The sequence below is a fragment of the Oncorhynchus nerka genome, unplaced genomic scaffold (genome assembly GCF_034236695.1).
Source record: "Oncorhynchus nerka isolate Pitt River unplaced genomic scaffold, Oner_Uvic_2.0 unplaced_scaffold_2506, whole genome shotgun sequence".
In the NCBI taxonomy this organism is placed as follows: Eukaryota; Metazoa; Chordata; class Actinopteri; order Salmoniformes; family Salmonidae; genus Oncorhynchus; species Oncorhynchus nerka.
Window position 1 is genome coordinate 2,745 of NW_027038793.1, and position 23,337 is coordinate 26,081.

The window sequence follows — 23,337 nt, forward strand, 5'->3', positions numbered from 1 at the left end:
AATAAAACTGCTCCAAACTGATAAATATTGAACCAAAATGGAATAGTGCCAATATATCAAATCAAATCAAATCAAATTTTATTTGTCACATACACATGGTTAGCAGATGTTAATGCGAGTGTAGCGAAATGCTTGTGCTTCTAGTTCCGACAATGCAGTGATAACCAACAAGTAATCTAACTAACAATTCCAAAACTACTGTCTTATACACAGTGTAAGGGGATAAGGAATATGTACATAAGGATATATGAATGAGTGATGGTACAGAGCAGCATACAGTAGATGGTATCGAGTACAGTATATACATATGAGATGAGTATGTAGACAAAGTAAACAAAGTGGCATAGTTAAAGTGGCTAGTGACATAAGAATGCAGTCGATGATCTAGAGTACAGTATATACATATGCATATGAGATGAATAATGTAGGGTAAGTAACATTATATAAGGTAGCATTGTTTAAAGTGGCTAGTGATATATTTACATCATTTCCCATCAATTCCCATTATTAAAGTGGCTGGAGTTGGGTCAATGACAGTGTGTTGGCAGCAGCCACTCAATGTTAGTGGTGGCTGTTTAACAGTCTGATGGCCTTGAGATAGAAGCTGTTTTTCAGTCTCTCGGTCCCAGCTTTGATGCACCTGTACTGACCTCGCCTTCTGGATGATAGCGGGGTGAACAGGCAGTGGTTCGGGTGGTTGATGTCCTTGATGATCTTTATGGCCTTCCTGTAACATCGGGTGGTGTAGGTGTCCTGGAGGGCAGGTAGTTGCCCCGGTGATGCGTTGTGCAGACCTCACTACCCTCTGGAGAGCCTTACGGTTGAGGGCGGAGCAGTTGCCGTACCAGGCGGTGATACAGCCCGCCAGGATGCTCTCGATTGTGCATCTGTAGAAGTTTGTGAGTGCTTTTGGTGACAAGCCGAATTTCTTCAGCCTCCTGAGGTTGAAGAGGCGCTGCTGCGCCTTCTTCACGACGCTGTCAGTGTGAGTGGACCAATTCAGTTTGTCTGTGATGTGTATGCCGAGGAACTTAAAACTTGCTACCCTCTCCACTACTGATCCATCGATGTGGATAGGGGGTGTTCCCTCTGCTGTTTCCTGAAGTCCACAATCATCTCCTTAGTTTTGTTGACGTTGAGTGTGAGGTTATTTTCCTCACACCACACTCCGAGGGCCCTCACCTCCTCCCTGTAGGCCGTCTCGTCGTTGTTGGTAATCAAGCCTACCACTGTTGTGTCGTCCGCAAACTTGATGATTGAGTTGGAGGCGTGCATGGCCACGCAGTCGTGGGTGAACAGGGAGTACAGGAGAGGGCTCAGAACGCACCCTGTGGGGCCCCGTGTTGAGGATCAGCGGGGAGGAGATGTTGTTGCCTACCCTCACCACCTGGGGGCGGCCCGGCCAGGAAGTCCAGAACCCAGTTGCACAGGGGCGGGGTCGAGACCCAGGGTCTCGAGCTTGATGACGAGCTTGGAGGGTAGTATGGTGTTGAATGCCGAGCTGTAGTCGATGAACAGCATTCTCACATAGGTATTCCTCTTGTCCAGGTGGGTTAGGGCAGTGTGCAGTGTGGTTGAGATTGCATCGTCTGTGGACCTATTTGGGCGGTAAGCAAATTTGAGTGGGTTTAGGGTGTCAGGTAGGGTGGAGGTGATATGGTCCTTGACTAGTCTCTCAAAGCACTTCATGATGACGGAAGTGAGTGCTACGGGGGCGGTAGTCGTTTAGCTCAGTTACCTTAGCTTTCTTGGGAACAGGAACAATGGTGGCCCTCTTGAAGCATGTGGGAACAGCAGACTGGTATAGGGATTGATTGAATATGTCCCGAAACACACCGGCCAGCTGGTCTGCGCATGCTCTGAGGGCGCGGCTGGGGATGCCGTCTGGGCCTGCAGCCTTGCGAGGGTTAACACGTTTAAATGTCTTACTCACCTCGGCTGCAGTGAAGGAGAGACCGCATGTTTTCGTTGCAGGCCGTGTCAGTGGCAATGTATTGTCCTCAAAGCGGGCAAAAAAGTTATTTAGTCTGCCTGGGAGCAAGACATCCTGGTCCGTGACTGGGCTGGGTTTCTTCTTGTAGTCCGTGATTGACTGTAGACCCTGCCACATGCCTCTTGTGTCTGAGCCATTGAATTGAGATTCCACTTTGTCTCTGTACTGACGCTAGCTTGTTTAATAGCCTTGCGGAGGGAATAGCTGCATTGTTTATATTCGGACATATTACCAGACACCTTGCCCTGATTAAAAGCAGTGGTTCGCGCTTTCAGTTTCACGCGAATGCTGCCATCAATCCACGGTTTCTGGTTTGGGAATGTTTTTATCGTTGCTATGGGAACGACATCTTCGACGCACGTTCTAATGAACTCGCACACCGAATCAGCGTATTCGTCAATATTTCCATCTGACGCAATACGAAACATGTCCCAGTCCACGTGATGGAAGCAGTCTTGGAGTGTGGAGTCAGCTTGGTCTGACCAGCGTTGGACAGACCTCAGCGTGGGAGCCTCTTGTTTTATTTTCTGCCTGTAGGCAGGGATCAGCAAAACTGAAACAATGGCGTCGAGCCAGCTACAGTTTATTTTATTTTTGTATTGTTTTTGTGAAGTACCATGTCAACATTTAGTCACCAATACATAGGATAATTATAGGTTCGATATTTGGTAATAAAAAAAAGTTATAATACAAAAAAACAAGATACAAATGTCAATTGTGCACACAGTCTAGAATCAAACCAGGGTGTGTAGTGACAACTCTAGCACAGAGATGCAGTGCCTTAGACCACCGCGCCACTCAGGAGCCCTATAGAGTGATTCTTTCAACTTTGTCCTATTGAAGCACACTGGCTGATGGAAAATAATGATGTAGTATTTACTGCCACATCCATATAGGATTTGGTTTTACCTTCCAACATATATTGATGTCAAATTGATACATTTATGATTGAAAAAACATCTAGAAATGAAGTGTTTAGTAGTTATCAAACTATATACGTTAAAGCTGCAATACTCACATTTCTTTCTCAATGAATGCAAGTCTAAGAAGCGGTAGATCTGCTCTACGTACGCTATTTTTGTTTTTGCATCCTTTACTTGCATCCTTTACTTTCAGTTTTCTACACCAGCTTCAAACAGCTGAAAATACAATCTATTTGGTCATGGAAAATATATATTTCACATCGGTTTAGATGGTGCAATCATCGTTCAAACAGTTTTAGAAACTTCAGAGTGGTTTCTAATCAATACTAATAATAATATGCAACTGGGACTGAGGAGCAGGCCCGTTTACTCTGGGCACCTTTCATCCAAGCTACTCAATACGGGTACTTATGCCCTAGCTCATAGCATTCAGTAGACCCCCACCTACCCACTGGCTTTCCTCAGAAATTCTACAGGGGTGGTTCTCTCCAGACCAGTTTCTGGGTGCCATTGATCTCCGTTGTGGCTGATCTCCGTTGTGGCTGACGGAAACCATTGTTCCAAAGTCCCTTTTATTTCATGTTTAATGTTCTGAGGATGGTTCTTCATAGTGACAGGACAAAGGAATTTGTCTGTGGCCTGAGATTTACCAGGGGCCATAAAACCCCCCACGTCTTCAGACCCCTAGATCTCTCCTCCTCTGTTGGGGTTGAGAGATAATCTGTAGGGTTGTGGTCTCCTGTAACCTGACCTGATCAAGACAGTCATGACAACAGTTTATTGTGTGTATCAAGAATGGTCCACCACCACCCAAAGGATATCCAGAAAACTGTGGGAAGCATTTGAGTCAACATGGGCTAGCATCCATGTGGAACGCTTTCGACACCTTGTAGAGTTATTGCCCCAACAAATCAAAGCGTTTCTGAAGGCAAAAGGGAATGCAACTCCATATTAGGAAGGTGTGCCTAATGGTTTGTACACTTAGTGTGTAGTAGTACGTTTATAATTCTTACTGGTTCAGTGTACCCATTATTTTCTGGGCCGCCATCTCATCATCAACTGTTTTCTCCCAGAGGATGTCAATGTTGCCAGAATGTTGAATGGGTTTGGTTAAAAAAATACATTTGAAGTCAGACGTTTATATACATCTTGGCCAAATACATTTAAAATCAGTTTTTCCACAATTCCTGACATTTAACCCTAGTAAAGATTCCCTGTCGTAGGTCAGTTAATGATCTTTAATAATATTTTAAGAATGTGAAATGTCAGAATAGTTGTAGAGAATGATTTATTTCAGCTTTTATTTCTTTCATCACATTCCCAGTGGGTCAGAAGTTTACATGCACTCAATTAGTATTTGGTAGCAATGCCTTTAAATTGTTTAACTTGTTATGGCTGCAATCCCCCCTATCGGGATAAGTGTCATCAACAACCGCTAAAATAGCATAGCGCTACGTTCAATAAATATTACTACAAATATTTATATTCATGAAATCACATGTGCAATATAGGAAAACACAGCTTAGCCTTTTGTTAATCCACCTGTCATGTCAGATTTTGAAATTATGCTTTACAGCGAAAGCAATCAAGCGTTTGTAAGTTTATCGATGCACGACAAAACATTAAGTACACTTAGCATCAGGAAGCTTGGTCACAAATCAGAAAAGCAATCAAATTAATCGTTTACCTTTGATCTTCGGATGTTTTCACTCACGAGACAAATGTTCCTTTTGTTCCATAAAGATTATTTTTATATCCAAAATACCTCCGTTTGTTTGTCGCTTTGTTGAGAAATCCACAGGAAAGAGCGGTCACGACAACGCAGACAAATTCCAAATAGAATGTAGTGGAAGGAGTCATACTTACCCAATACATCGTTTGGTTTCAAGTCATGTGTCTTTGTATTAGCATATGCTACGAGTTCCACTTGAAATGCTACCAAAAATTACTTCTGGTCCCGAACAGTTGTGCATCAAAACTTCAAAATTACATATGTCGACTAAACTGGTCAAACTAAGTGCAGAATCAAGCTTTAGGATGTTTTAAACGTACAAAACGATTCTCAAGTCTACTAGACAATCGTGCTTCTTCTGAGGCAAGCTGGAACAAAGACAGATCTGTTCCCAACGTGCGCTCTTGCCCCCATGTATTTTCTCGCGACATCCACTCTTTCGCCTCGCAAAGGGTCAAAGCTCACGGGATTTGCACAATTAAACGCTGTACTGAATGAGGACATCTAGTGGAAGACATAGAAAGTGTCTCCAGATCCATAGCTGGTTGGGAAGGGTGGGGCGATGACGTCAAAGTTGCCCCAACTTTTAGTACTCCAAAAATTAGTTTGGGAGATTGCCTGCCCTGTGAGTTCTGTTATACTTACAGACATAATTCAAACGGTTTTAGAAGCTTTAGAGTTTTCTATCCAATTATTATTATATGCATATATTAGCAATTTTGGACATTTCTTTTCAGTTTACGATGGGCACGCAATTCATCCAAAGGGGGCAGTATTCTGCCTAGCCCTAACTGGTTTTAAAGAACAGTAACAATAACAGTATTACTAACAATAACAACTAACAATCTGTAAATCAATGGTGGTTACATTTTATGTGTTCTCATGCACATGTTGAACAATACGTGGTGGTTGTTACATGTGCCTTGCAAATATATGCACTGCATTTATGGTACATAATGCTCGTTTTGACATCTCTTGGTGCACACAGATTGCACCTCTTCCTTTTGCTTCTGTCTCTTGCGGCCATAGATCTTGCTTCTGGCCCTTGTATATCTCTCACCAATCCAGCAGAGGAAGGTGTTGGCGCCTTTGAATGAGGGCTGCCACCATGGTTTTCCCCAACTCTTCTAGGAATAGTCTCCCCTTGAAGAATTTCCACTGCTTCAAGCCTGGATTCACCTCGATCCACACCACAAACACGTTGTAGACTGATACATCTAGGATATTGAAGAACACCTCCATTGTCCAACGTACCGGCATCCTCTTACAAGAGTATGTGCCAGTAACCTGCAAAAGTGCAACAATCAGTAAATAAAAAAATGAGTATGTACAAGTGATACTTCATGTCTTGCATAATAACGTGAAATTGCATCAAAGCGTTTTAATTTATCACATCTAAAACATATTTACATATTCAAATGAATAGAATTGACTCCATGTTGTTCACAACTTCAATAAGCATTTCACCAAACAACATGTCTTGTTTTTATGGTGCAGAAAAAGCAATCTGGTAGTAGAAAAAAAAGTACATGAGATAAAAAAAAGTTAGACCTTATCAAGGTTAATCCAGGACGGCATTGGGCTTCTTGTCCTCTCTGGTACTCACAGCGGCATCCCTGTGCATAGTTGTCATCAGGAGCACATTCTTATTTTTCTTTGGGCAGTAGGACACAAGTGTGTGTATCTGTGAAGGCAAATGTACAGGAAAAAGATCCCTGTCCTTGGCAGTGAGTAAGGCAGGAAGCAACGCAGGCTTGTTCCTTCTGACCGTCCCGAACTTGGTAATTTATTTTCGGAGCAGCTCCTGACCAAGAGCATTTGAGGTTAAGTGTCACGTGATGTTGTTCCCCTGGAGACGTGCAGTCATTTCCAGGACCACCCGCTTCCCCTGGTTCCTATCGGGAACACAGTCAGCAGATTTCCCGGTGTAAACTTGCATGCTCCAGGCATAACTTGTCCTGGCATCACATGCTGCCCATATCTTTATTCCATATTTAGATGGTTTACTCATGTCCTGTTTGAATGGGCAGCGTCCCCTAAAAGTGACCAGATGCTTTCCACTGTGATGTCTAGACTTGGGTTATAGATGAGTAGCAGGCTCTCCACCCACTTCTGCCAAACCTCTTTGATCACTGCCAGCTTGTCTTGTTGACGGCGGCCTCGTCTTGTACCACGATTGTCGAAGCGAATCACCCGTGACAACGCATGAAATGTCTGGAGTGACATAGTGGCACGAAGAATTACCCGACCAGACTCTGCATCCCATAAACTGGTGGTAGATTTGTTTCTGGATCTGTAAACACCAGCCAAAATCAAGAGACCAATGTATGCTTGCATGTCTGTCCGGTCCACCACCTTATTTATTAAATACCTAAACAATCGCACAGAATTACATATACGCAGGATGGGTCATACATTGATTACTAATTAGGTCATGCAAAACGACGTCTCTAGCGGACGGAACAGATATGACGGCTGGTTACACAAGAAATGGGGTTGGGTGAAATGAAAGCGCGGGAAGACTGAGGAACAAAGGGTTTGGGGCTCTATCAGACCTTGAAGCCATGCTATCGTAAATAACCGACCATTTGAAAAAGAATAATACAAGAAATGTTTACTGTGAGCTGCACTTCAATAGGTTGGTCGTAGATGGAAGGCCGGGTTGCCCAGCAGGGATCTCTTGTCCTCTGAAGAATGTCTGGTGGTAGAGTGGATACATTGTAGTACCGTCGCCGTGTGGTAGAACAAACTTTGTCCGTCCTTTCTAAGCCTGTGTTTACAGCTGCTGCTGCTAACTCAACGGCTAGGAAGTATCACTTCTTTAGTGAATAAGAGTTCAAAGTTCATACCAAGTTGCCATATTATATGCTCATGCTATATTCTGGCTAGTATAGTTAAAAATCATGTCTTCAATGTGTCGATCGTCACCTCCACGTTGAAATTTGCCCCTTTTAACTTCTGGACAGCAGCCCTCACGGCGTCTGGAACACGATGCTAATTTCGTTAGGTTGTTGTCTCAGTTCTGTAGTTGATATCAGCCCTTTTAACATCTGGACAGCCGTCCTCACATCATCGGGAACACAAATGTAACATTTTCGTGAAGGGCTTATGTAGAGTAGGGAGAGAAGGGCGTGTTTCATAGCTCACAACTAATGTCTGATCACATGGGCGGGGCCACTGAGTTGAGGCTAGTTCACTTATGAAAACCAATTCTCTCATTTAGAAGCTAAAATTAAATTTCATCTGTTCACAAATAGTTTCATATTTAAACATTTAAATTGCACAACAATTCAATGTTAATCTGATAACTATGTGTAGACTTTCCAAGATACAGTTTGTCGTCCTATTATCAGTAAAAATGTCTCAGATGACAACTGATCTGATATCATATTGTTTAATACCAACGCATATTTTAAAACTGGTTGAATTACCGAAATATGGTTCTGTTCACAACCCTTTTGATGTTACCCGACTATGTTAACCAAGTTTCCAAGAGTCACACTGTAGAGAGGAAAGGGGGAAAGTATTTATGGAGGGTCATAAACTTTACAAACAGGCCAACATCATGACAGAAGTACAAGGGCAAATTGAGTTATTGCACATGTGCACTTCAGAGAGAAGGCGTTCCCTGATGGAAATATGCATGTAGATGCTAAAACATGCCAATAGGATCTCGCTAACTCTTGCTTGGCTCTGTCCACCCCCTTGCTTGGTCTGCACACTATGCTTAGTTTTCTCCCATTGGAAACGACGCTGATGAGATATATTGAGATATCTTACCAGTATCTTTGCTAACGTTCGTGTCACTTGTTAGCTAGCAAATTTCAGCTTCCACAGTCATGTCAAACATTGCACCTGGAATGACACACAAGCTGCATTTTTGTTTATTTGAGCTTTGTTCTATTGGTATTTACTTGGATATGTCCGTAATGATGAGGTCTGACAGCCAGACCGCGAGGCTTATATTTAACCCCCTCTGTTACAAAACAAATGGTAGCCTTCAATATAAAGTTGTTTTTGATCAAATAAAAACCTGTCACTTTTTTTGTGTGCTTTTACCTGTTTTTCGTGATATCCAATTGGTAGTTTCAGTCTTGTCCCATCGTTGCAACTCCCCATACAGTCTCGGGAGAGGCAAAAGTGGAGAGCCATGCGTCCTCCGAAACACGACCCTGCCAAGCCGCACTGCTTCTTGACAAACTGCTCGCTTAACCCGGAAGCCAGCCACACCAATGTGTCGAAGGAAACACTGTACACCTGGCGACTGAAGTCTTCTTGCAGGTGCCCGGCCCGCCACAAGGAGTCGCTAGGACAAGGAAATCCGCCCAGACAAACCTTCCCCTAACCTGGACGACTCTGGGCATATTGTACACCACCTCATGGGTCTCCGGTCACGGCAGTCTGTGACACAGCCTAGATCGAACCCGGGTCAGTAGTGACACTCAAGCATTGTGATGCAGTGACTTAGTACCGCTGCACCACTCGGGAGGCCCACTTTGACACTTTCACTGTAGTAATTACAGTTTCAGCTATTATGACATTAGCTCAAATCTAGGTTTTGCCTTTAGATATCGAGAAAATGAACAACAATAACATTCAGTTACCATGACCTTTATGAAGTATGAAACCTTTCTGTTTTAAGTGATTTTTGGATTACATAAATGAGTCAAGATTTACAAAACTTACGTTAGCTGATTATCTCCAAAGCCTGTGTTTACCTCAGACCTTATTTGTGGCATTTATCTAAACAATTAATTTCCCTATAGGCTTTGGCTAATGAACCATGGCGGAGTTAGGGCCTACAATTACTATTGCTCTCTATTGAGCCTCCAGACTGTGCCCATCTGCGTCTCCTCCAGTGCGAGCACGAGCTGCAGTATATAGCTTCATGCAGGCTAGCAACAACTGTTGAATTAGCAGCTCTCTATTTTCATCACGAACAAGAGTGGTAGGCTTTACCAAACAGAACTGAAAGTGTGACCAGTCAAGCAGCAAGTTGAAAAAACAATACATGCAGTCAATATCTAGCTATCTAGATAGCTAACTTTAGCGTCCACCATCCTCATGTGTTTCTCTCTAGCAGTGAACTTCTCTCCAGAGTCCGAGTAGGAAACAAAGCATGTTGTTGATTTGCCCCATTAATCCTGTTGAGAACTAGATAAATGCATCTTCCCCTCTGAGAATAAACCTGACCTACACTATATATCCATTCTATTAATTTACACATTTTCATTCAGATTGGTATAATTGTGACTGTTTATTATTACTGTGCTAGAGTTCACTTTGACATTCTCTTTAATTTACCAACAGATATATGGAGGATGGGAAGACTGCTGCAGCTACTGATATTGGCTTTGATTCTATTGATCTGCATTTATCTTTTATTTGTAAGTTCTGAAATGGAACCCATGCCAAATGTATAGACAGAGCTTCAGATGTTAAGACTGGCATGCCATCCACAGGATCATTTTAAACCTTTATTTTGTTTTAACCATTTTGAAGCTATACATTGTTTACGACAGCATTATTGATACAAGATTATACAGCGCATTCGGAAAGTATTCAGATCCTTTCCCCTTTTCCACATTTTGTAACGTTACAGCCTTATTCTAAAATTGATTAAATAAATAAAAATCCTCATGAATCTACACACAATGCCTCATAATATTTTAGAAAATTAATAAAAAATAAAACTCAGAAATACCTTATTTATATACGTATTCAGACCCTTTGCTATGAGACTCGAAATTGAGCTCAGGTGTATCCTGTTTCCGTCGATCACCCTTGAGATGTTTCTTCAACTTGATTGGAGTCCACCTGTGGTAAAATCAATTGATTGGACATGATTTCGAAAGGCACACACCTGTCTATACAAGGTCCCACAGTTGACAGTGTATGTCAGAGCAAAAACCAAGCCATGTTGTCGAAGGAATTGTCCGTAGAGCTCTGAGACAGGATTGTATTGAGGCAAAGATCTGCAGCATTGAAGGTCCCCAAGAACACAGTGGCCTTCATTCTTAAATGGAAGAAGTTTGGAACCATCAAGACTCTTCCTAGAGCTGTCAGCCCGGCCAAACTGAGCAATCTGGGGAGAAGAGCCTTGGTCAGGGAGATGACCAAGAACCCGATGGTCACTCTGACAGAGCTCCAGTTCTGCTCCAGTTTTGTAGCACACCACCATTCGGGCCCATATGATAAATTGGCCAGATGGAAGCCACTCCTCAAAAGGCATGACAGCCCGTTTGGAGTTGGCCAAAAGGCACCTAAAGACTCTCAGACCATGTGAAACAGATTCTCTGGTCTGATGAAACCAATATTGAACTCTTTGGCCTGAATGCCAAGCGTCACGTCTGGAGGAAACTTGGCACCATCCCTAAGGTGACAGGTAGCCTAGTGGTTAGAGAGTTGGGCCAGTAACCGAAAGGTCGCTTGATTGAATTCCCGAGCTGACAATGTAAAAATCTGTTCTGCCCTTGAAAAAGGCAGTTAACCCACTGTTCCCCGGTAGGCCGTCATTGCAAATAAGAAATTGTTTTAACTGACTTGCATTGTTAAATAAAGGTTACCTTAAGGCATGGTGGTGGCAGCATCATGGTGTGGAGATGTTTTCAGCAGCAGGGACTGGGAGACTAGTCAGGATCAAGGGAAAGATGAACGGAGCAAAGTAAAGAGATCCTTGTTGAAAACCTGCTCTAGAGCGCTCAGGACCTCAGACTGGGGTGAAGGTTCACCTTACAACAGGACAATGACCCTAAGCACACAGCCAAGACAACGCAGGAGTGGCTTCGGGACAAGTCTCTGAATGTCCCTGAGTAGCCCAGCCAGAGTCCGGACTTGAACCCGATCGAACATCTCTGGAGAGACCTGAAAATAGCTGTGCAGCAATGCTCCCCATACAACCTGACAGAGCTTGAGAGGATCTGCAGAGAAGAATGGGAGAATCTCCTCAAATACAGGTGTGCCAAGCTTCTAGCATCATACTCAAGGCTGTAATCCCTGCCAAAGGTGCTTCAACAAAAGTACTGAGTAAAAAGTGTCTGAATACTTATGTAAATGTGATATTAGTTTTTAGTTTAAATACATTTGCTAAAATTTCTAAACCTGTTTTTGCTTTGTCACTATGAGGTATTGTCTGTGTAGATTGATGAGGGGGAAAAAACAATTTAATCAATTTTAGAATAAGGCTGTAACTTGTCAATGTGGAAAAGGTCCAGACGTCTGAATACTTTCCGAATGCACTGTGTTAGTGGTTTTGATGGGGTAAGACAGCTATACTAAGCTCAAGAGTTATTAAGGTACACTTTATATGTGCCTCTAGGCTTTAGTCAATATAATTAGGCCAATCGTTTGTCTGGTGATAAACAGATTCTTTCATTGTCTCACTTTAGGTATGTCAATTCAACCAGTGCCTGCTGAATGTGTCACCATCCAATCATCTCAAATACAACCACACTAGCTTCACAAGTTGTAGTGGAATCACCAACAGGACATTTACACCAACCAATGACTCCTTAATAAGTAAAGAGGAATGGGAATCTCTGCTCACAGAGCTACAATGGTCATTACCGCCTGTTGTCCCCTTATCCACAGATGAGGCCACAAACCCCACTAAGTGCTCATTCTCTGTTGTCAACCCCAATTCAAACCACACAGTTGGAGGGTTTATAGATGTGATTTTGATAGCTAGAGATACTAAAAACAGGATCAAAACCTATGGAGGGGACTTTTTTCAGGCCAAGTTGTTTAACTCAGAACTTAAGGCCAGTACTTATGGAGCTGTAACAGACCACTTTAATGGCACCTACACTGCCCGTCTGGCCCTGCATTGGCCCGGACCTGCCAAGGTGTCCATCCGCCTAGTGCACTCTAGTGAGGCCGTGCAGGTACTGTGTAGGCAAAGGGAACAGGACCCAGATAAGGTCTACTTCCATGGCTACTTTGAGGAGGGTGGCAAGCAGGAAACGGTGATGTGCAATGCCCAGAGAAGTCCTAGGCTGGTGGGGAACGAGTCACAGTGTTGCTGTGAGTACAGAGAGCCAGTCACTGGGGAGACCTGGTTCTGTCGTCGGCCATCTTCCCTGCCTTGCCATGCTTTGACCTACCACAGCATGGGCGGTTACCAGGCAGTACTCTCCAAGGTGGAGACGACCCTTCTAAAGAGGTAGATACAGTGCCTTCAGAAAGTTTTTATACCCCTTGACATATTCCACATTGTTTTGTTACAGCTTGAATTGAAATTGGATTAAATGGATTTGTTTTCTGACCCATCTACACACAATACCCCATAATGACAAAGTGCATTAGCCTATGTTAGCTCAAACGTTTGAGTGGGACCAATCAATCCTGTAGAGGCTAATGATAATGTGTAATGTCTTAGTTTGATTTGCTTGGAAGGTTTCCCATTTGATGCTGAAAATGACTATGTAGAATTCTCTTTTAGTCATCTCAAGAATACAATGTTATGATGTCATTAAATTGTACGTCCCCATTTTGCTCACCACTATAGTCAGATAACAATGACATAAAATGGGAATGTGTAGGAAATGCCTAAATACATTTTAATTTTGGGGGAAATTTCCCTTATTGGAATTAGGTCAGACCAGCCCACATTCAATCGTTAGTGATTGAAACCATTATAATATATACATTTCTGGTGGGAAACATGAAAGTTTCTTGCAGAAAAGATGTTGAAACACATGGCACAGTAGCCACGTAGTAAACAGTGCTAAGAACAAAATCTCAAAACACTTTTGGTTACAACGTTTTGAAATGATTGTAAACTAACAGTTCCTTCTCTGCAGTTCCACGAACATTATTGTACCAGGTGACGATTCAACTATCGATGTCCAGCAACAGGACACTGAAATACGTAAGTTGTTCCAAACTACTTCTCCTTTGCTAAACTTATGAACCAACAGCCAAGTCTGACATAGGCCTAGTTAATTGACTGCAACTCACAAGACTTTTGCAGAGACATCCGTGTGTGTTTCTCACAGCTTTGACTGTCAGAAAAAATAAAATAAAAACAACCACAATGGTTGCTTCAAGGTGATGCAAGTCCTTTGCCAGTACAATTTGTTTTGACGACATAAACAAGCTTTCACTTTTGAGTAAACAATCATTTTGAATTATTTATGTTCATAGATGACACTAAAAACATTTAAATTAATCACATGATTAGTTGTGGGATTATCACAATGAATGTCAAAATGAGAATATATAAAAACATTTCAAATTAATCACATGCTTTAGCCTAACGCATATGATTAATTATTAACCCACTTATCTATTAACCCCATGTTCTAACATAGGCCTGAAAGTATTTTTTCTCTCTAGGATCACAAACAAAATGTCGTCCTGGTTTGCACACCTCAGTACCAGCTGGATTCTACCTCCAGGATCACTGGACATCCCTGGTGTGTGACTCAAAATCCTTTCCCTCAGCTAAACTGATATCTGGATGCCTGAAGGACAAACAGATCCTTATGATGGGTGACTCCACTCTCCGTCAGTGGTTCGACTACCTGGAGAAAATTGTGCCAAGTATGATAGTTTGTAATCAGTTTATTATGTTAATATGTTTGTAGTCAAGTCGTGTTCAAATGGGTTTACATGGGTTAATAAAGCTTTGGCCAGGCAATTATGTAACTAGTATTGTTGAATGCAAAGACACCCATGTAAGTCATGGTATACGGCAGAAGTGCAAACTTTTATAACTTTCTTTAATGCGTATCCCAGCACATTGTTTGTCGGAATTAATATATTTGCATTAAACTTATGATCCTTTGCAGCATTGAAACGCCTGAACCTTCACACATCAAGCAAATCGGGCCCCTTTGAGGCAGTCGACACCCAGTCCAACACCCGTATTATCTGGCGGGCCCATGGGATACCTATACGGACAAGCAAGACCCCTGGGCTGACCTTCACTACATCGCCAGGGAGTTGGAGGATATGGCAGGGGGTGCACACTCTGTAGTCGTCTTCACCATATGGGCTCATTTCACCACGTACCCACTGGCTATGTGTACGCACACCGTCTGGTCGTCATCCGTAGGGCTGTGGCGTCGCTCCTTAGCCGATCTCCCACTACTCTGGTAGTGATCAAGTCAGCTAACACGGGCTACAAGGATGTGTATGGCAGCGACTGGCTCTCCTGGCAGCTCGACATGGCACTCAGGGAAATTTTCAGGGACTTGCCTCTGGTCCTCATCGACGTTTGGCAGATGACCTCCTGCCATTATTCTCTGGACAACATTCACCCGCCCTCTGTGGTGATCCAAAATGAAGTGGATCTCTTCCTGTCCTTGTTTGTCCACAGTCAAAAATGCTGTAGTCATGCCTGTAATAACATTGTGCCTTACTGTATACAAAATGCTGTCTCGAAAGGATTCTACAGTATATTGGAAAAGGGATTTAATGTTAGGAAGAATTCCTTTAAAAACGGTTTGCCTTTTTCAAAATGAATGTAAAGCTTTTCTAACTGGCCTTATTTTAAAATAAAACTACTTTAACTATGAACACTCGTCAAAACTATGGCAAACCACAGAGCTCAATGTTTTCTTTACAACTAAAATCCCCTCAACCGTTATCATTTCTGTTTCTTACACATTTCTGAGAATAGCATAACTATTAATATCCACAGAGAATCGATTCAAGAGAAGCGCTGATACCCAGTGCTCCTTGTTGTATTTTAAGCACTTCATGAGATTTTCATTTAAATAGAATTTGATAGATTATTATTAATACAGACTATTTGAATTTGCTGTTAGATACATTATGTGCAATTGAGAAGGACACATGAGAATTGCAGTTACCTTTATTCTTATATTTTTATAGAGGAAAATATGTTTGAAATGACTATGTATACATTCCAATCAGAAACTGACTAGTCCAAATGCTATAATGTACTGTCCCTCTTGCTCCCTTTCACAATTGTATATAATGTAGTCAGGAAGTTTAGTAACAATGAAGGTCTGTTCTTTAAGTTCATTCAGTTGTACAAATCTCCAGGTGGTGGGAACGGGCCATCTCCAAAATGGTCGGGAATGTTGATTTATGCTGACTGGCCTTGACTTCGTGCTGATAACGCGGAGGCTTGAGAATTAGAGGGGCCCTCTGTTTGTGAACGGAACGTTTGGAAAACGCTGACGTCATTTTCAGTTTATAACCTGTGGTAATGTGTGTAAGCATTTAATACTCTCTGGAATTAAACGCTCTTTACCTGGCTTTTAAGACTGGTCTCGATCTACTTCATGCATAATTAATGAACTTACACCTCATTAATGAATAGAAACGAGTGTGAAATTGGTTTTGGCAATTAAAGCATAGAGTAATTTAGAATTTCTCTATCAGAAGGACACATGAGAATTGCAGTTACCTTTATTCTTATATTTTTATCCACAGATTGTCACTTGCTTTTCTATAATCTTTTGTTAGATTGTTATTTACTCAGTACTTTGTTGAAGCACCTTTGGCAGCAATTGCAGCCTTGAGTGTTCTTGGGTATGACGCCTAAGCTTGGCACCTGTATTTGGGGAGTTTCCCATTCTTCTCTGCAGTCCCTCAACTTAAACATAAATATATATATTTTGAAATAACTTTTCATTAAAACAAGAACAGTTTCTTTAACTTTTAAAATAAATATCTTAGCTTGTCTTTCTCAATCATTTCTTCTAAGGAACCACACATGGACAACATCACATGGACTTGGTTGTCTTAAAATAAAGTCAGTTACTTAGTTTGGCTACAACCAATTTTGATGGTTATACGTCTCAGCAGACCCCTTCCTCTGTATGCTAAAGAGAACTTGTTTGTTTAAAGACCCAATATCTTTGGTACAAATACTCCAAAAAGAAGTGGTGTAAAGTACTTAAGGAGTAATGCTTTAAAGTACTACTTAAGTCATTTGTTTGGGATATCTGTACTTTACTATTCATATTTTTGACTACTTTTACTTCACTACATTCGTAAAGAAAATTACTTACTTTTTACTCCATACATTTTCCCTGACACTCAAAAGTACTCATTACATTTTGAATGCTTAGCAGGACCGGAATATTGTCTAATTCATACACTTATCAAGAGAACATCCCTGGTCATCCCTACTGCCTCTGATCTGGTGGACTCACTAAGCACATGCTTAGTTAGGTACCTTACAGTGATAAACATTTTGCTAGGACTTTCTAACAGCTCTTACACTGAAAGGGTATTATCATAATTTTCACAGTTTCACAGTATTATTCAAACTCCAGTGTGGAAATATATTTAAAACACAAAGTCACTGGGCCTTTAAATACCATGGTCTTAGCTTGTCTTAACATATTAGATTATAGTGATAGGGGAAATAACCTATACAGTTATGTATCAGAATATTATTTTTGACAATATGTGTCTTATTGTTTTGACTATCGCAAATTATTTTTGCGCTGTTGTCTATACCTGCACCAAAACTCTAGTATTTTGCCTTCATAGTTTGTTCTCCATCTTCTTTTTAAATAAGGAGCCATTTTGTTTTCAGCACTGAAAATCTCCATTACTGATCAAAACCAGTTTTCTCATGGCTCTTGTCCTCTGCAGAACACATACTATATGGTGAGCAATATGTTTTGAACATTTAATCTCAAAATCACTATTGAATCGCAAAAAAATATCCAGTAATAATATCGTATTGGGGTAGCAGGGTAGCCTAGTGGTTAGAGCGTTTGACTAGTAACCGGAAGATCAAATCCCCGAGCTGACAAGGTACAAATCTGTCGTTTTGCCCCTGAACAGGCAGTTAACCCACTATTCCTAGGCCGTCATTGAAAATAAGAATTTGTTCTTAACTGACTTGCCTGGTTAAATAAAAAATAAATAAAAATTGTAAGGTGTCTGGCAATTCCCAGCCCTATTAGAGAACATGGAACATAGATTGCAAAAATGTATATCATACATGTCAGATTTCAATACTGGCTGATACTGGCTCAATGAGCCATTGATCATATTTTGGGGATATTCCTACCTTGAAAAAATGTGTAATTTAACGTAGTTTCTATTTGTCTGCCTCTTTAGTCCAGGGTGCATTGCATGGTGCCGGTGCCAGAGATATTATAGAAAGGAGATAGGAATCCAATGAATGAAGGAACATATAATGCCCCATCCAGTAGACTGTCGACCAATATCGTTCACGTTGTCATTGTGAGTCATGCGGGAGGGGCCAGAGACAATTACTTGATGCCAACACACCTTTCTAGCTAAGTTAGACGAAGTTATGTTGTGCCTGGTGACGTCTGACTGTTTCATCCTAAAATTGTTGATGCCGACGTGATATCAATATCCCTATCTAAACTTGTAAGTTTTAGTCTCAGGCAGCATCATCTTCAGATTCACCTTTATGCTGTTAGCCCTGTCCACTGGAAAACAATGTATATTGCTGAATGATTCTTTGGTAACGTCTGACTGTTTCATCCTAACCTTGTTGGTGCCGACGTGTATAACAATATCAAAAACTACACTCGCCAGTTTTAGTCTCAGCCAGTACCATCTTCAGATAAGCTTTTACGTCGTTAGCCCTGTCCAGTGGAAAACAATGTATGATTGCTGGGTGATTCTTCAGATGTCTAATATTGTGGGTAATGAAGTCGACAATGACTAGGGTTTTCAATTTGTCAGAGCTAATGGTGGGAGGCTTCGGAGGATCAGACCCCGTAGCGGGTAGAGGAGAGACCTGAGAAGGCTTGAGCTCTGACTCCTACTGGATGCTTAGTGGGGAAAACTGGTTAAAAGTTTATATCGGCCCAATTAGCGACACTGGTTGAGCATGCCGCAAGCATTTTGTCATGGAAATTACCACCAGGAACACCTGAAGTCAAATTTAAATTAATCATAATTTTTTTTATCAGCAAGCTGGAGAGGTTACAACAACCTTTGCACACTCAGTACAGGTTGATCAGAACTCTGTCGGAGCAGTCCCGTTAGTTCTCTGAGGTACTGCTGTAAGAGACAAGTTATATTTGCATGTTTTAGCTTAGTCATTATTCATAATTAATTCATCCTCAATGTTTGGTTCATGCGTGTGACAGACCAATACCTCACAAGGCTTCTTCTCTCCATTATGAGACCTTGAAACTGAGACACCCCTTTCAGTTCTCAAAACAATGTTCTGGACGTACTGCCAAATTGCTAATACTGATAGTAAAGATTCCTCCCAGGCATCATCAATCAGTCACTTGCATGAACCTAGAAATTGGTTATTAGAAAAGCACAAACATCACATTTTCCATAACAATTTCTTTCCAGAAGCCATGAGAAAATTGTCCGGCAGCGGGGACTGTGCATGGGGATTAACACTACTACCCATATTTACTGGTGGCACAGATGATGTATCATCCTTTCCTACACTTAAATTGCCCTTGCGTAACGATTGTGTCTGAAGCCGAGCTTGAAACTCGTCTATCCTCAACATAAGGAGATCATTCTCCTGTATATTAAGAGTACAGCGACTGCAATGAGAAGGCATAATGTTGCTTAGGTGTCTTTTTTTTGGAGGGGGGGATCTATGTCCAGATAAAGCATCCGGAGTGAAAAAATTGAATTCAAAAAGTTGTGTGAGGAGAAAACTAAGACCTTGGTAAACTTCTGAAATATACAGTTTGATTAAATAGTTATTAAGAGTGAAGTGGAAACATCTAGGAGCAACAACGGCTCAGCTGCAAAGTGGTAGGCGACACAAGCTCACAGAATTGGACTGCCAATTGCTGAAGTGTAGCTGTAAAATCGTCTGTCTCGGTTGCTACACTCACTACCTAGTTCCAAACTGCCTCTGAAAGCAACGTCAGCACAATGACTGTTTGTCGGGAGCTTCAGGAAATGGGTTCCCAGGACCGAGCAGTCTCACATAAGCCTAAGATCACCATGCACAATGCCAAGCATCAGCTGGAGTGGTGTAAAGTGCAGTGGAAACACATTCTCTGGAGTGATGAATTCCGTTTCACCATCTGGCAGCCCGATGGACAAATCTGGGTTTGGTGGATGCCAGAAGAACAGAGAGCTGACCTCAACACCATCGCACACCTTTGGGATGAATTGAAAGCCGACTGCAAGCCAGGCCTAATTGCCCAACATCAGTGCCCAACCTCACTAATGCTCTTGAGGCTAATTGGAAGCAAGTCCCCACAGCAATGTTCCAACATCCAGTGAAAATCCTTCCCAGAAGAGTGGTGCCTGTTATAGCATCAAAGGGTGGACCAACTCCATATTAATGCTCATGATTTGGAATGTGATGATCGACGAGCAGGTGTCCACGTACACAACATGACCAAAAAGTATCTTGATTACATAAGTTTTCAACCCCCTGGTTCAATAATTGTTACAATGACCTTTAGCAGCGTTTACAGCTTTCCAGACCTGGATTGTTCAACATTGGCCCATTATTATTTTCAAAATTCTTCAAGATCTGTCAAATTGACTGTTGATCATTGCTGGACAACAATTTTCATGTCTTGCCATAGATTTTCAAGCAGATTTAAGTCTGTCCACTCAGGAATATTTACGGTCTTCTTGGTGATTCAGTGTAGATTTGGCCCCAAAAATCTGAACTCATGAGCGGCTACAGTTTCTCGCTTCTACTCATTTTGCCATGGGGCGGATAAGAAAATGAGATGTTTTACAGTTAATTTCCCGTAATTGTAAACATTTTGACATAGGGTGGGGGGAAATGTTTGTAATTTTTAATATTATATCTGAGCAAGCATTGCAGACGCAGAAGAATAGTAACACGTTTAGACAGCTGGTTGCTAAACTAATTTGTTAGCTGACAACAGTAAGTTGAGACCATGACTAAGTTCCTAATATATATAGTACCAGTAAAAAGTTTGGACACACCTACTCATTCCAGGGTTTTTCTTTATTTTTACTATTTTCTACATAGTAGTATAATAGTGAAGACATCAACACTCTGAAATAACACATATGGAATCATGTAGTAACCAAAAAAAGTGTTAAATAAATCATCATATATTTTAGATTCTTCAAAGTAGCCACCCTTTGCCTTGATGACAGCTTGGCACACTCTTGGCATTCTCTCAAACAGTTTCATGAAGTAGTCACCTGGAATGCATTTCAATTAACAGGTGTGCCTTGTTAAAAAGTTAATTTGTGGAATTTCCTTCCAATCAGTTGTGCTGTGACAAGGTAGGGGTGGTATACAGAAGATAGCCCTATTTGCAAAGGACCAAGTCCATATTATTGCAAGAACAGCTCAAATAAGCAAAAAGAAAGGACAGTCCATCATTACTTTAAGACATGAAGGACTTTGAAAGTTTCTTCAAGTGCAGTCGCAAAAACCATCAAGCGTTGTAATGAAACTGGCTCTCATGAGGAGTGCCACAGGAAAGGAAGACCCAAAGGTACTTATTCTGCAGAGGATAAGTTAGTTAGCGTTACCAGCCTCAGAAATTGCAGCCCAAATAAATGCTTCATAGAGTTCAAGTAACAGACACATCTCAACATCAACTGTTCAGAGGAGACTGCATGAAATAGGCCTTCATGGTCGAATTCCTGCATAGAAGAGACGTGCTTGGGCCAAGAAAGACAAGCAATAGACATTAGACCGGTGGAAATCTGTTCTTTGGCCGGGTGTGTCAAAATGTTAAATTTTGGTTCCAACCGCTGTGTCTTTGTGAGACACAGAGTAGGTGAACAGAAGATCGCCGCATGTGTGGTTCCCACCGTGAAGCATGGAGGAGGAGGTTTGATGGTGTGGGTGTACTTTGCTGGTGACACTGTCAGTGATTTATTTAGAATTCAAGGCACTCTTAACAAGCATGGCAACCACAGGTTTCTGCAGCAATATGCCATTCCATCTGGTTTGCGCTTAGCAGGACAGTCATTTGTTTTTCAAAATGACAATGACCCAACACATCTCCAGGCTGAGCAAGGGTTATTTGACCAAGAAGGAGAGTGATGGAGTGCTGCATCAGTTGACCTGGCCTCCACAATCAACCAACCTCAACCTTAATGAGATGGTTTGGGATGAGTTGGACTGCAGAGTTAAGGAAAAGCAGCCAACAAGTGCTTGGCATATGCGGGAACTCCATCAAGACAGTTGGAAAAGCATTCCTCATGAAGCCTGTTGAGAGAATGCCAAGAGTTTGAAAATATGTAATCAAATCAAATCAGCAAATCAAATCAAATGTATTTATATATAGCCCTTCGTACATCAGCTGATATCTCAAAGTGCTGTACAGAAACCCAGCCTAAAACCCCAAACAGCAAGCAATGCAGATGTAGAAGCACGGTGGCTAGGAAAACTCCTAGAAAGGCCAAAACCTAGGAAGAAACCTAGAGAGGAACCAGGCTATGTGGGGTGGCCAGTCCTCTTCTGGCTGTGCCGGGTGGAGATTATAACAGAACATGGCCAAGATGTTCAAATGTTCATAAATGACCAGCGTGGTCGAATAATAATAAGGCAGAACAGTTGAAACTGGAGCAGCAGCATGGCCAGGTGGACTGGGGACAGCAAGGAGTCATCATGTCAGGTAGTCCTGGGGCATGGTCCTAGGGCTCAGGTCCTCCGAGAGAGAGAAAGGCAAAGGGTGGCTACTTGAAGAATATCAAATCTATTTTGATGTGTTTAACACTTTTTGGTTACTACATGATTCCATGTGTTATTTCATAGTTTTGATGTGTTCACTATTATTCTACAATGTAGAAATAGTAAAAATAAAGAAAACCCTTGAATGAATAGGTGTGTCCAAACTTTTGACTGGCAATATATTTATATTATTCATATAATTTACATAATATTTTTTTGCATGTTATTTGGGCATTAAAACCTCTTGGCGCACCGATCCCTTTAGCGGGATCATTTTCGTCAATTGCAGTGCGCCAAATTCAAATTAAATTGCTAAAATATTTCATTTTCATGAAATCACAAGTTCAATATACCAAAACACAGCTTAGCTTGTTGTTTATCCACCTGGCATGTCAGATTTAAAAAAAGTTTTACTGTGAAAGTAAACCATGCGATCATGTGAGGACAGCTTTCAGCAGACAAAACATTACAAACAGCTAGCAGCAAAGTAGATTGGTCACGAAAGTCTGAAAAGCAATAAAATTAATCGCTTACCTTTGATGATCTTTGGATGTTTGCACTCACGAGACTCCCAGTTACACAATACATGTTTGTTTTTTTCCTTAAAGATTATTTTTATATCCAACCAAAAACCTCCATTTGGTTGGCACGTTTTGTTGAGTAATCCAGACGAAAATTCAAAATAGTATCCGTAAAGTTCGTAAAAACATGTCAAACGTTTTTTTATAATCAATCCTCAGTTTGTTTTTACAATAAATAATCGGTAATATTTCAACTGGACGGTAAACTGTTTTCTATCCAATATATATATATATATATGCATATTCTAGCTTCTGGGCCTGAGAAATAGGCAGTTGACTTTGGGAACGTTTTTTATCCCAACATCAAAATACAGCCCCATTGCTTCAAGATGTTTAAATGGTGTATAATACTTGTATGTTTGAGGAATTTTAATTATGAGATTTCTGTTGTTTGAATTTGGCCCCCTGCAATTGCACTGGCTGTGGGCCAGGTGTTCCGCTAGCGGAACCCGCTATCCAGAAAGAGCTTAAGGACAACAAAGTCAGGTATTGGAGTGGCCATCACAAAGCCCTGACCTCAATCCTATAGACAC

General features: G+C 41.5%; 1 pseudogene; it reads left to right on the plus strand.

The window, feature by feature from the left end:
• The first annotated feature begins 788 nt into the window (after positions 1–788).
• Positions 789–15,883, plus strand: LOC115130905 (NXPE family member 3-like; annotated as a pseudogene).
• The last annotated feature ends 7,454 nt before the right edge of the window (positions 15,884–23,337 follow it).